Raw genomic sequence first — 11,815 nt, forward strand, 5'->3', positions numbered from 1 at the left:
TGCTGGGCGGCCTGCGGGGTCTCTGCTCCCGCTCCCCACATAATGCAGGATATGGTGAGGCCAAAAAGGAACACCCACGGAGCCATAGGTAGGGGAGTCATACCACTATATTCTCGCTGGCGGCACTATACTCTCACTGGAGGCTGGATCCACACTGTCCGCAAACCGCCATCCACACTTGCCAGCCCAGCCACCATCTTCTTGCTAGCCCCATTCTTCTTCTCTTCTGCTAGCGTAGCGTAGTTATATTAGTGGCCAATGGCTCACTGGTTACAGCTGACGGCCAACTAGCCACAGCTGATGGCCATGCAATCACAGTTGATGGCCATTTACTACCTGAGCCAGGCACCTGTCTATGTGAGGCCGAGAGCCTGGAAACTGCTTTCTGGGGCTCTGCCCCCACACTCTTATTTGAGTGAGGTAGGAAAATTTGAAGGGAGAAGATAATCTGTCCAAGATCAAAGCTGGGAGTTGCCGTTTACTGTCACATCCACCATCTTTCCCCCATGTCATCCAAATAAATGTTGAATAAATATTTTAAAACAGCATTTTGGAGGGTCCAGATCTTCCTCACATTATTAAGCTGCCTGGAATGCTCCAATGTCTGACTCTGCTTAGAGGATTTGGCTTCAGCTTGTCAATACATACAATCTAGAACACATTCTTTGTACCTGTTTTTATGCAGACAATTTTAGTTATGTATATTACTGAGGTTAAGGATACATGGAGGTACTTGATTAAGTGGTAGAACAGACCCAAGGCAAGTCATTTGCGTGAGAAGAATCACAAAGGAAATTTCGGTCTTGGCTTAAATAAGGAGGAAGCATTATAGCTATGAGTCCTAGGAAGATAATATAGAGAATTGAAATGAAAATAGTGTCTGTCACTCCACTCATCCCCATGGAAAGGGACTCTGGCAGAAACTGAAGGAGCTGTTTTTATAAAGATCTATCAGACAAGGGCATTTCAAGAGCCCCCAGCATCTCTCCTATGAAGAACACAGAGACGCTCAGCACCTTAATGTATCCGTGTCATCAATGTATCCAGGGCATTAATGTATACATGTCAGCACCCATGACGCCAAGTAGGGATAGAGAGAAGCCTGGTAGACCAGAGTTCCAATGGTGGTGCCTGGCATGCTGAGACTGCTTTGTGAAAATACATGAAACACCCCGGGAAGGTGTAGGTGAGATTCTTTCCAGCTGCTGAGATCCTCAATAAATAGTTGGGGCAAAAAAGTCAGAAAACTCTGAGTTAATACTAATACCATGACCACATCTATACCCTAAGGTTGGTTGGGAATCGCAAATAAGTACTAGTAATATATCAGTGCTTTGAAATGGCATAGCCCAGCCTAGGTTGCCCTCTTAAAAGGAAAACACCTCCCGCCACCCCACAGAGGCTCTGCAGAAAACTGAAGTCATTCCAGCTCCTCATCAGACATCTCAAAAAGTGTTAGCTGGAAATAGTATAACCCTCAGGGAAAAGTTGGGCTGTGCTTCCAAAATGGTCTCAAGAACCAGCTCAGAAGCAAGTAAGTGACACAAAACCCTTCCACATCTAGACAAAGTGAACCCTTTCATTTAAGGCCCATTGGACCAAAGAATGTGTACAGGAATATGGCAGCTACCAAGGGCCAGTGGTAGATACAATCATGGAACCAGGGTAGATAAGTTTAACCCTCAAGGATGCCGCATACTATAAGGCGTGGACCTGATGATTTAACATTGACATTGGACAGAATGATATGCTAGAGGCTGTCAGGGCCTGTGATGTCCAGCAGTTGTTCTTCAAAGGGGACCTCCCAAGCACACCTACTGAAGACCAACACCTGCACAGTGAATGAATGAACTTATAATTGATAGAGTAGGTAAAATGTTTACATCATTAAGACATGTTTCTATTTCTGTTGTACTGTTTGCTTTCTGTTTATCCCTCTGAACACAAAACTTTTACTTAACTTTTAATCTCTCAGTTACATCTGGAAGGTTTTCTAAAACCTGTTTGTCTAGAAAGTTATTTAAATCTTACATTTAAAAATAGCAGTCAGAACATCTTAAGTAACTTGAAAGGTGGAGAGAGTATTTTTGTTGTTGTGAAGACATTTATTGAACGTCTGCCATGTAATGTGTGACTATGATCCTAGCTCATGGGTTTATAACCTAGATTCACCTGGGTTAGTGCCCTGGCAGATCCTGGACCCCAAAATGACTCAACTTGTCTCTGTCAGACTAAGATAAACCCATGCTCTTTGTGGAGCACTAACAGAGATTCAACGCCCTGCTCTCCTGTTCTGCTCTGTTGAGGAAGAGCTAGAACCTTTTGTCTCCCCTCTTTTTTTTTCTAATTATGCAAGTGAGAAAAAATTTTAAATACAGACAAACAAAAAGAAAACAGTGAAAATCACCTATAATCTTAAATTAGCCGTACAATCCTTTCAGTTCTTCTGAAAGTGTAGCTTATTTTGAAATCAATAGATGTGAAGTATTTCCTGAGAACCTAAAATGTTTCTGGCACAGGGCTATGTGATATACTACATAGAAAAGGAATAGGACTCTCAGTGCAGACCCTCCGAAGAATTAATAATTCTCTTGTTAGAGAAAGAATGTAATAAAAACAAGCCCAGCCAGGGACTGTGACATGGAGGTGAGCCACCCCCAGGAGGATCAAAAGGGAGGAGATGTATTATTATTCATCGACTAAATATGCATTGAGCATGTACTTGTACCCTCTGCTATGCACATGATCATGATTTTAAGGAGATAGTAGCAGCAGTCATGAAAAAGGACCTGTGAAATACAAGCAAATATTATCTAGATGGACATGTGAATAAGGGGCAGGAGTCACAGAGTGGAAGGAACATCTAAGCGTTCCTGGGGGGCCAGGAGCAGCTGATGCTTAAACTGCATCCCGAAGGAAGAGAGCAGCGTGCCCGGGGCACTTCCCGAGCACGCATTATGTGCCTGACATGACACACTGAGCACATTTCACAGATTCTCTCGGTTAATTCTCACAATAGCCCTATAAAATAAGTGTTTTTCCTCTTCTCCGTTTTACAGATGAAAAGACTGAAACTGACTTTACAAAATTGAAGAACATCACACAGCCAATAGGGGGCGTCAGAGCTCAGCTCCCCAGCCCGCCGCCAGGGCTCGGCTCCTGACCACGCCCCCTGCCGTATGCGCATGTCTACACGTAGCAATGGCACCTTCGCTGCCTCCTGCTGTCCCGAATTTCCTCCTCTTGGTCCACTGCAGTCTAAAAATCGCTTTGTTGCACCCTCCCTCCTTTTTTTTTTTTTTTTTTTTTTTCACTATGTGAGTTCAATGAGCCTCACCTCAGATTCTTCAGCCAGGTTGACTAAGGGTTACAGGCACTCCACTGCCTGTCACGAAAGCAAATGAGAATTTAGATTTAAAAGAAATCAAGTTGCATTAAGACTCTCTTGAAATTGCTCTCTATGTCTGGGATAAAAACCCTTTTCTGAGGATTCCCACCTTAACAGCTAGATCAATTGTCCCAGCCTCCCATCTGCTTCTCCACGCTCACCCCTACCACTGCAGGGGAAAGGGTCTGACTGCCCCTGCTCCTTCCTGCCTGCCTGCTTTTCTTTTCCTTGCTGTCTTTGCCCTTTTCCTTTTGTTCTGAGAGCCCAAGTACTACTCCACCTTCAAGAGATATTCAGTCCACACTCCTCTAGCTATTCCAGGTCACATGATCTCTTTCAGTGCACCAATATTCAATAATACTTGCATTTTTTTTTCCCACTAGAACCTGGAAACTCTGAAGTACCTTCCCTAAAGCCAATGCCACCTTTTCTGAGGAGGTAGCATTTTACCACAGGAAAAAAACACACATTCAAAACAAAATGAAAGATGGGACAGAATCACATGCCCAATGCATAGTAGTGAGCTCTTTGGGAGGTCAAAATGGGGAGAGATCAATATTAGCTTAAAGAATGGGAGAAGGTTTCATGAGGAGGCAAAACTTGAGAGAGAACTTGAACGATGGGTGTGAATTGAGAAGACACTAAAGGAATAAGATTTGAAATAAACAGGCATCTGATTGTATTTTTCTCTGAGCAATTTACCAACTTGACATAAGAAAATGCTGAAAAGGGAAATGTTTTTATTCTGTTGTATATCTGTATTTCATTCTTGTCAATAGCTGAACCTACTCAACAAATCAGGCCTTCATTTTGCAAAAAGAACAAAATCACATTTCTGTTAATAATTATTCCTAGAATAGGAGCTCAGACCATTCAAATTTAGATACAGTTTATAGATTTAATATTCAAGTCCTTTACAATCACATCTTTAGACTCTGATTCAATTAGGGAATATAAACGTTGTTGGGTGAGTTTATCTCTCAATACTTTACAGGATACTAAACATGGTTTAAAAGTTCAGCTCAGATTTATAATCAGTTAAAGGAAAAAAGGAAAGTATGGTGTGTGAAAAGAAGAATGTACATCTTTAGAAAAAATACTTATGACAGTGTGCATAATAACAATACTATTTGTATAAAATGAGTTATATAGACATATGTGTGTGTTTATACAAAAATTATTGACCGAAGAATACACTCGAAGCTACAAACAATGGCCATCTCTATAGAGGGTAACTAGGCACAGAACTAAAATGGAAACATATTTTTCATTGTATACCTTTTACTCTATTTGAATTTTTCACCATCTGTTTCATTTATCAAGTCTAAAAAAGAAATTTAAAAACTTTTAACATTTTCTCAAATTTCAACTTCTTAAATGAGAGAATAGACTCTCTGAGTTGGGAGAGAGGGAGTGAAAAAGAAGACAGTATGGGAAGAAAAAAAGGAAACAGGAGTTGTGGAATAGATGCTATGCTCTGGGAACTAAGGGATGCAGAAAGAAAACAAAACTGGTCACATTGGCCTCGTGTTTAAAAGACATTTTACCTGGGACTGGGCTCCCCAGAAAAGAGACCAATAGAAAAGTAGGGTCAATGGCTATGTAGACTTTGTGAAATGAGAAAGACTCTGGGAAGATTCAGATTTCAAAGAGAACCACACTAATGTGGAAAGAATGGGGCTCTACCCTGTCTCTACACATGGGCCATTGCACTGTGCAGGTACTCCAGAGGCCGAACTCTGGATTTTAGGAAATCACCTGCCCCTACTTTTGCCTTCACACAAGTAAATGTATATAACTATATCAATGTTCATTTCCTAAATAATTAATTTCAGAGAATACTGCTTACCTATCAAATTTCCCTGCAGGTAACATGAAACTTACATGAAACAGACTGACAGGATGCTCACCTCCCCTTTAACAGGACACATCAGTGTCATATCAGTGTGTGCATTACTGTGTAAGCATTTTAAACCTTAAGTCAGGTCTTCATACTGACCAAGAATTCTTGGGCATTCCATCTTTACATACCTATTCTCTCCCTTTCATTCAAGGCCATCAAGAATGGAATGGCAATTTTCTGAATTCTTACCATATACTGCTTCATGTATTCACCTCCACACATTTCAATTTGCCTGGAACTCTACTGAAAAACCCAGATTTTTCACTTTTCTAACATTGAGTCCATCTTTAAGCAGACATTTGCTCTGAGAAAAGCATTTAGAAAACTAAAATCATTTACTTGCAAAGACGTTTAATAAGCGAGTCCAAGTTTTAAAAGGACAAGAAACTCTGAAATAAACCCTCCAAAAATCAAACACACCCACAATCTACACACAAGACGAGCAACATTACCAAGTTTACAGTTAGTCTGTGTATGGTGGGAAAAGAGCAATTTTGCCGCAGTATTTTTATCTACAAAAGTCACCACATATCTTCAGATATCAACATTGAAATTATCATGGATAAAATTATCTTTGATGCAAAGTAACTTTCAGGAAAGGCTCATGTCTTCATTGGTTAGGAGGACGCAAACTAGATATGGGGCTCCTCTGGGGGAAGAGGCTGTCTTGGTTTGTCTCAGGAGGCTGAGCGCTTTTGAAAATGTTTTCTTTCATAATTGTGACATGCACACTAATTTATCACAGACACAGGGTCAGATGCCTTCTAGACATACTTAATGTTAAGAAATAATAGAATCCATCCCAATCACCCTTTTTATGGTTTCTACCAGCAATGTCCACCCCCCACCCTATCCTACCCCCTTCCTTCCAAAACTGTCAGCAGTAACAACCACAAAGAAACCACAAATTAGTAGATTTTTTGGAAGTGTCTGAAGGGTGGCAGAATATGCCAACCCAAACATGTTATTTTCATGTAAGGTTTATTTTGAGCTCAAGGCAATTGAGAAGAAGCAGATATAAGAAATGCTCTCTGCCCTCCCCTATTTGCCTAAAAGCAGAACATAATTTTGTAAATGTGTTCCCTCTCCCCTCTCTACCAGAAAGGACAGACGTTAATTACCAGAGAAAACTCTAGACCTTAATCAGCCCAGAGATGGCACCAGAAAAATCTACATAACAAACGTGACTAATGAGCCCTTATTTTCCATTATTTCCCTCCATATATCTTCCTTCCCATTATTTGTCATCCTAGAAACAAAAAGTCCTTTTTCCTTTGTCGTGTCACTTCTCTACCAATTTATTGTTCTTTTGTTAAGCTGCTGTATAAGCCCAAATTTCTAACCACTCTCATCACTGAGTATGCCCATGTGTATCCATGGTGCACGTGTTAATAAACTTCATTTTTCTCTTGTTAATCTGCCTTTTGTCAGTCTAATTTACAACGCCCCAACCAAGAACCTAGGAGAAGTTAGTGGGGAAAAGTTTCCTCCTCCCCTATATACCAAAGTTGGATAGTCTCCTCTTAACACAGATAAATCTATTTAACAGCAATTCTCTGGATTATCCAATGTTGGCCAGATGCTTCTCTAGCACAAAACTAAGTCAAATATTTTATCACAACTCTTCTCTTTATCTAACAGAAATCTCTTCTGCCTTCATCTAAACCCATTTATTCTTGTGCCATCTCCCTGGAAATTATATATTCCTCAGAAACAATAATTTAAAGACAGTAATCAAGTTACGCTTAGCTTGTGCTCGCTTCGGCAGCACATATACTAAAATTGGAAGTTACCCTACACTTAGCTTTCTTTTACCTTAACAAATTTATTTCATATTCTTTTATTGTCATTTTTAAAATAAATCTCGTTCCTTATCATGTTTTTGTTCTTTGCTAACACTTTCTTCTTGAATTAGTCAAAACTGAACAAAATGCCTAGATCCAAGATGGCAGAGTAGATAAACACTGTGCATGCTTCCTTCCATGAACACATAAAAATTATAACTAAATTATAGAAAAATCAACCTGGAGAACCATCTGAACAAGTTTTATAATTAAAAATATAAAGAAGAAGCCACATCGAGCCTGGTAGGAGGGGCAGAGACACAAAAAGGGCTGGCCCCAAACCTCCTGAGATGGTTGAAAATCAGGAGGGACATCTTGGCCACAGAGGTTCCCTCCAGAGAAGCAAGGGACCCCAGTCCCACCCCAGCCTCCCCAGCCCGGAGTACTGGTGCCTGGAAGATGAGCCCTCCACAACATCTGGTTGTGAAAAACGGTGGGGATTATAACCATCTGGGTGGGACAAAGGCTGTGGGAAATCCTCTTAAAGGGCTGAAGCACAGAGTCACTGACTTACTCACAGGCATTCACCTTGAGCTCTGGCAAAGGAACGGTGACTTGAGAGACATCCAAGCATAAGGTGAGGCAGACTGAGGTGTGCAGTTTCAAGGCTAGGGCTGGAGAAACTGTGTGTGGGGTCCTTTTCCCGTGCAGCCGGCAGGCAGCTGCCAGGCAGCTGCCATCTTAACTGGGTTGAGCCCGCCCCCACCATGGCCAAATCTGAACCTGATTGGCCTGGTGAGCTCCACTGGGTCCCGCCCCACCCAAGTCCCCCAGCACTGCAGGCACTTTCTCCCTAGCCAAGAAATCTTCCTCTGAGAGCCCAGTCAAGACCTACTTCCTCATGGAGCTGTTTCTGATCAACCAGCAAATGTTTTAGTGTCCTCCTCCAATCACTTTTATTTTTATGCACATGTCTTAACCAAACATTTCAATAAATACTGTATTCATATATATTAACCTTTAGGAGATAATAGATGCTAGATGCCTAACATACACAATATTTAATCCTTGCAATACTACAAGAACTGTTATATGTAAAAGAAGATAACGATATATACTTCATAAGATAGTTAGGAAGATCAAATAATGCCTGGCAGATAGTGAGAGGTCAATAATTAATGTCCAATGGTTGAATCAATTAATAACCTGAGAGCACATAAATGTGAGTTGCCTTTCCCTCTCAAACCAATAGAAATAGGAGATCTACAAGACTGAATGTGGAAATCCAACAAGTGGCTGTCTTTCATCTGGAGACCAGCAATTCACCACCGCCTAAACTGTATATTCCATTTTCTAGTGACTCTAATAGATTGGAATTTGTTCCTCCTTTAATTCAAATCTACATCCCTGCAACTTCTACCCCCTGAGTCCTGACTCAGCAACCAAGAGCCACACAACATAGATCAGGCACTTAGGCCTCCATTTCCTTTACTCCTCACTACCTAATTTAGGTGTAGGGTGGGCTTCCACAAGTAGGTAGGAAAGGTGATGCCCCTGCATAGCCCACCCCTAACACACACATACACACACGCACACACACACACACCATGAAGGCAAAAATTCTCAGAAAAATTGATTCTGATCACGTCAAAGTTTTACAACACACTTGCTTAACAAAAGAAAGCAGAAGAAAAAGCTTGTTCCCAAAAACAGTCTTAATAAAGGGCCCTTTTAGAAATAGAAAGGAATGTCTAGATAAATGGATGGATCTCAAATTTCAGTTGCTTCAGTATCCCACTTGGAGGGCTTGTTAAAACACTTAGTGTTGGAAACAAGAGTTTCTGACTCAGTAAGTCTGGGGTGGGGTTCAGAATTTACACATCTAACCAGGTGAAGACGAGGATGCTGGTTCCCGGACCACACTTTGAGAACCACTGTTCTAGAGGCAAAATAAGTTTCTTTAAGAGCAAACTGATTAATTTTACATAGCTGTATAGCTGCCACGCCTTTAGGCAAGTAACCCTGGCTATGCCACCCGAGCTGCCCTGCGCGCTCCTCTAACCAGAAATACGCAACCATCCGATTCCCTACACCCTTAAGGCCAAATGGGAGCCATCTGATTAAAAAACAGCAGGGTTTTTGCTTTTCAAACTTGAGATGCTTTAGGGAACGAAATTTGGGATATAGTTGTCTCTCTCGCCTCCCAACCCCAGACAGATCGACTTCTTTCTCACAGTAGCCCTCAAGGTGGTGCTGCTCCGCTACCAGCACGCTGCACCTTCTCATCACCAGGAGGGGCCCTCAGGACGTGGGTGGGACCGGAGATCGTGGGACTTCCCCGCCCCTGGGGTGGAGCCGGGCTTCCCCAGCCCACAAACTCCGCGCTGCGCACGCGCAGCAGAGCCTCTGTCACCGCCCGGGAGGGACTCCGGACGTGGCAGTGTCTGACGACTGCCTCCCTAAAAGTGACTGAGAATGGCGGTATCCACTCGTCCCTCACCTTCTAAGTCCCAGTTTTCACCCGAGCAGGCATTAATGAGCCAGTTTATTAATGACAGGGGAATCCTACGAAATTGGAATCCCTTCGGATTAAGAAAAAGGAGAAAGCCCTGCCGAAACCCGGGATCGAACCAGGGACCTTTAGATCTTCAGTCTAACGCTCTCCCAACTGAGCTATTTCGGCGCCCTTTTGTGTCCTTTTAGAGTATGACATTACCGAACTCCTCTTGTCCGTCCATTCTGTCCTTTCTCAATTGTTTATCCAGCCTCCTTGTGATCCTGGGTCCTCGAAATGCCCCCTTAACCTACCACCACTATGCACGGAGCCAGCCTGACACACTTCAGGAGCTCGGTGAAAGCTTGGCATGCTCATTAAGGACAATTATCCTTTGTCAATACTACTTCCCATACCAGTAGACAAATGTTTTTGAAACTTCTGCTACGCGCCAAGCACAGACATTCTGCAGTGCCCAAACATCCTTTTTTTTTTTTTCTCTCTCTCTCTCCAATTAAATTGTAATTCTCTGAAGGCAAGGATGATTATCTTACTGCCCTTTCAGCTTGCTCCTTAGAGCTTTTCATTTAAGTACATACTTCACAGCCAATTTATAGGGGTGGACGGATGCATGTATGCATTTGAACGTGAAAAAAAAAAAGACTGAATATTTGCAAGTGTTTGCAATCGCTAAGGTGGAAAGTCATTTTCTGAGTTCCTTTGTTGTATCAAATCCAGATAACAAAAGAGCTTGAGATTTTTAAAAAGTCACTGGCTAAGGAGGGAAAAGAGACCAAGGAGAACTTGAGGGTAGATATTGATCTATGAAGGCTTTGGGGGGTTTGGAGTGGAAGAAGGAGAAATTTGAAGCATCTGCCTTGTGCGGGTCACACATAAAGAACGAGATGAGAAAAGAGGACTTTTACAGGCTTTCTTGCGTGGCGTGAATGGCACATTCTCCTTTCACATTCTCAAAACACTGCAAGAAAGACTTGAACCTGAGTGACTAGGAAAGTGGCAAGTAAATTTTGATGGTATTTGGAATGGGGGTAGGAGGAGAAGGAAAGGTCCAGGGTCTGAGGGGAAATGGAGGAAAAAAGATAGGAGAGATAAGAGAAGGAAGGATACAACCAACTAACTTTGTGTCTCACAGTTTAATGTGATAAGATCCTTTGGCAAATTACAAGACAATAGAAACTTACTGTAATAGTGATCATTTGTCGAGTAAAGGTGGCTTTCAGAATTTAAGTGTTGTGATGTATATCATTGATTAACGGGGTGGCCCCACAACCTGGTTTGCCCAGGACAGTCCTTATTTACCTCTGTTGTCTCAGAATCCTGTCGTGGTAGTACCGGTTCACTCTTAAAAGTATCCTGGAATGACTGGGAAATAAACAATGTGATCCCCCAATTTAGAAGCTGTGGAAAAGAGCCACAGCTTGGTGCTACACGATGAACTCTACTAGTTTCACCATTAGCAAAAAGATTTTTAGCATCACCTCAATATTTGTTGTTGCTGTTTTACAAAGGAGACCGAAAGCTTCCCAGACTTAGTGTCATAGTTCCCAAATTGTGCAACTAAGTGCCGTGGGACTGTAGTGGTGAATATTTATATTTTTTGAAGGAAACAGTGATATTGAACATCTGTGGGACATGGCACAAACTACTAGGTAGTTCATAGTTTCAGCAATAGATCACTACATATTTCTTTCAATGACATCATCTCTTTGCGAGGCTAGGTTTTCAACAGTTGTCATAAAAAGCAATTGCCCATAACAATACATTTGTAACAGGAAATAAGAATGGCAGTGTCCAGTCTGCTTCCAAGATTTGAGAAATTGTGTACTACCCAACAGGTGCACACATCCCATTGATAAGTAATGATGAGTGTTTATGAATGAAATAAAAATAGAACTTCTCTTTCAATTTCTGTGTATATTTTTTTCCAAAGTTACAAAGTTGTTGGACATAAATACTTAATACGTTGTTTGGGCCTGAACACTTCCTAAAAGGAACTGTTCGGTATTTCTTTTGGCCTAGGGCATTGGAAAAAATTATTGAGACACCAAGAGCATTATAAACAGAGAACATTTAGAAACCTCTAGCTTGGTGCCTTAGTGTGGATAACAGAAATGAAAATTATTACTGAGCTTGGGAGAAAATACGGCTTTGCTCAGTAAGATTGTAGAGGCAAGAAGAGCCATCCAAACACCCACAGAGGCCCTGTGCCAAAGGCGAAAGTGAAG

At 41.7% G+C, this 11,815-nt stretch overlaps 1 non-coding gene across 1 annotated transcript; it reads right to left on the reverse strand.

Moving 5' to 3' along the window:
* Window positions 1–9,685: 9,685 nt before the first annotated feature.
* On the reverse strand, window positions 9,686–9,758 carry TRNAF-GAA (transfer RNA phenylalanine (anticodon GAA)). Its single transcript has one exon. It is a non-coding gene; the product is annotated as a tRNA-Phe (tRNA).
* Between the last annotated feature and the right edge of the window lie 2,057 nt (window positions 9,759–11,815).

The sequence above is a fragment of the Rhinolophus sinicus genome, linkage group LG04, assembly GCF_036562045.2.
Source record: "Rhinolophus sinicus isolate RSC01 linkage group LG04, ASM3656204v1, whole genome shotgun sequence".
Taxonomy (NCBI): Eukaryota; Metazoa; Chordata; class Mammalia; order Chiroptera; family Rhinolophidae; genus Rhinolophus; species Rhinolophus sinicus.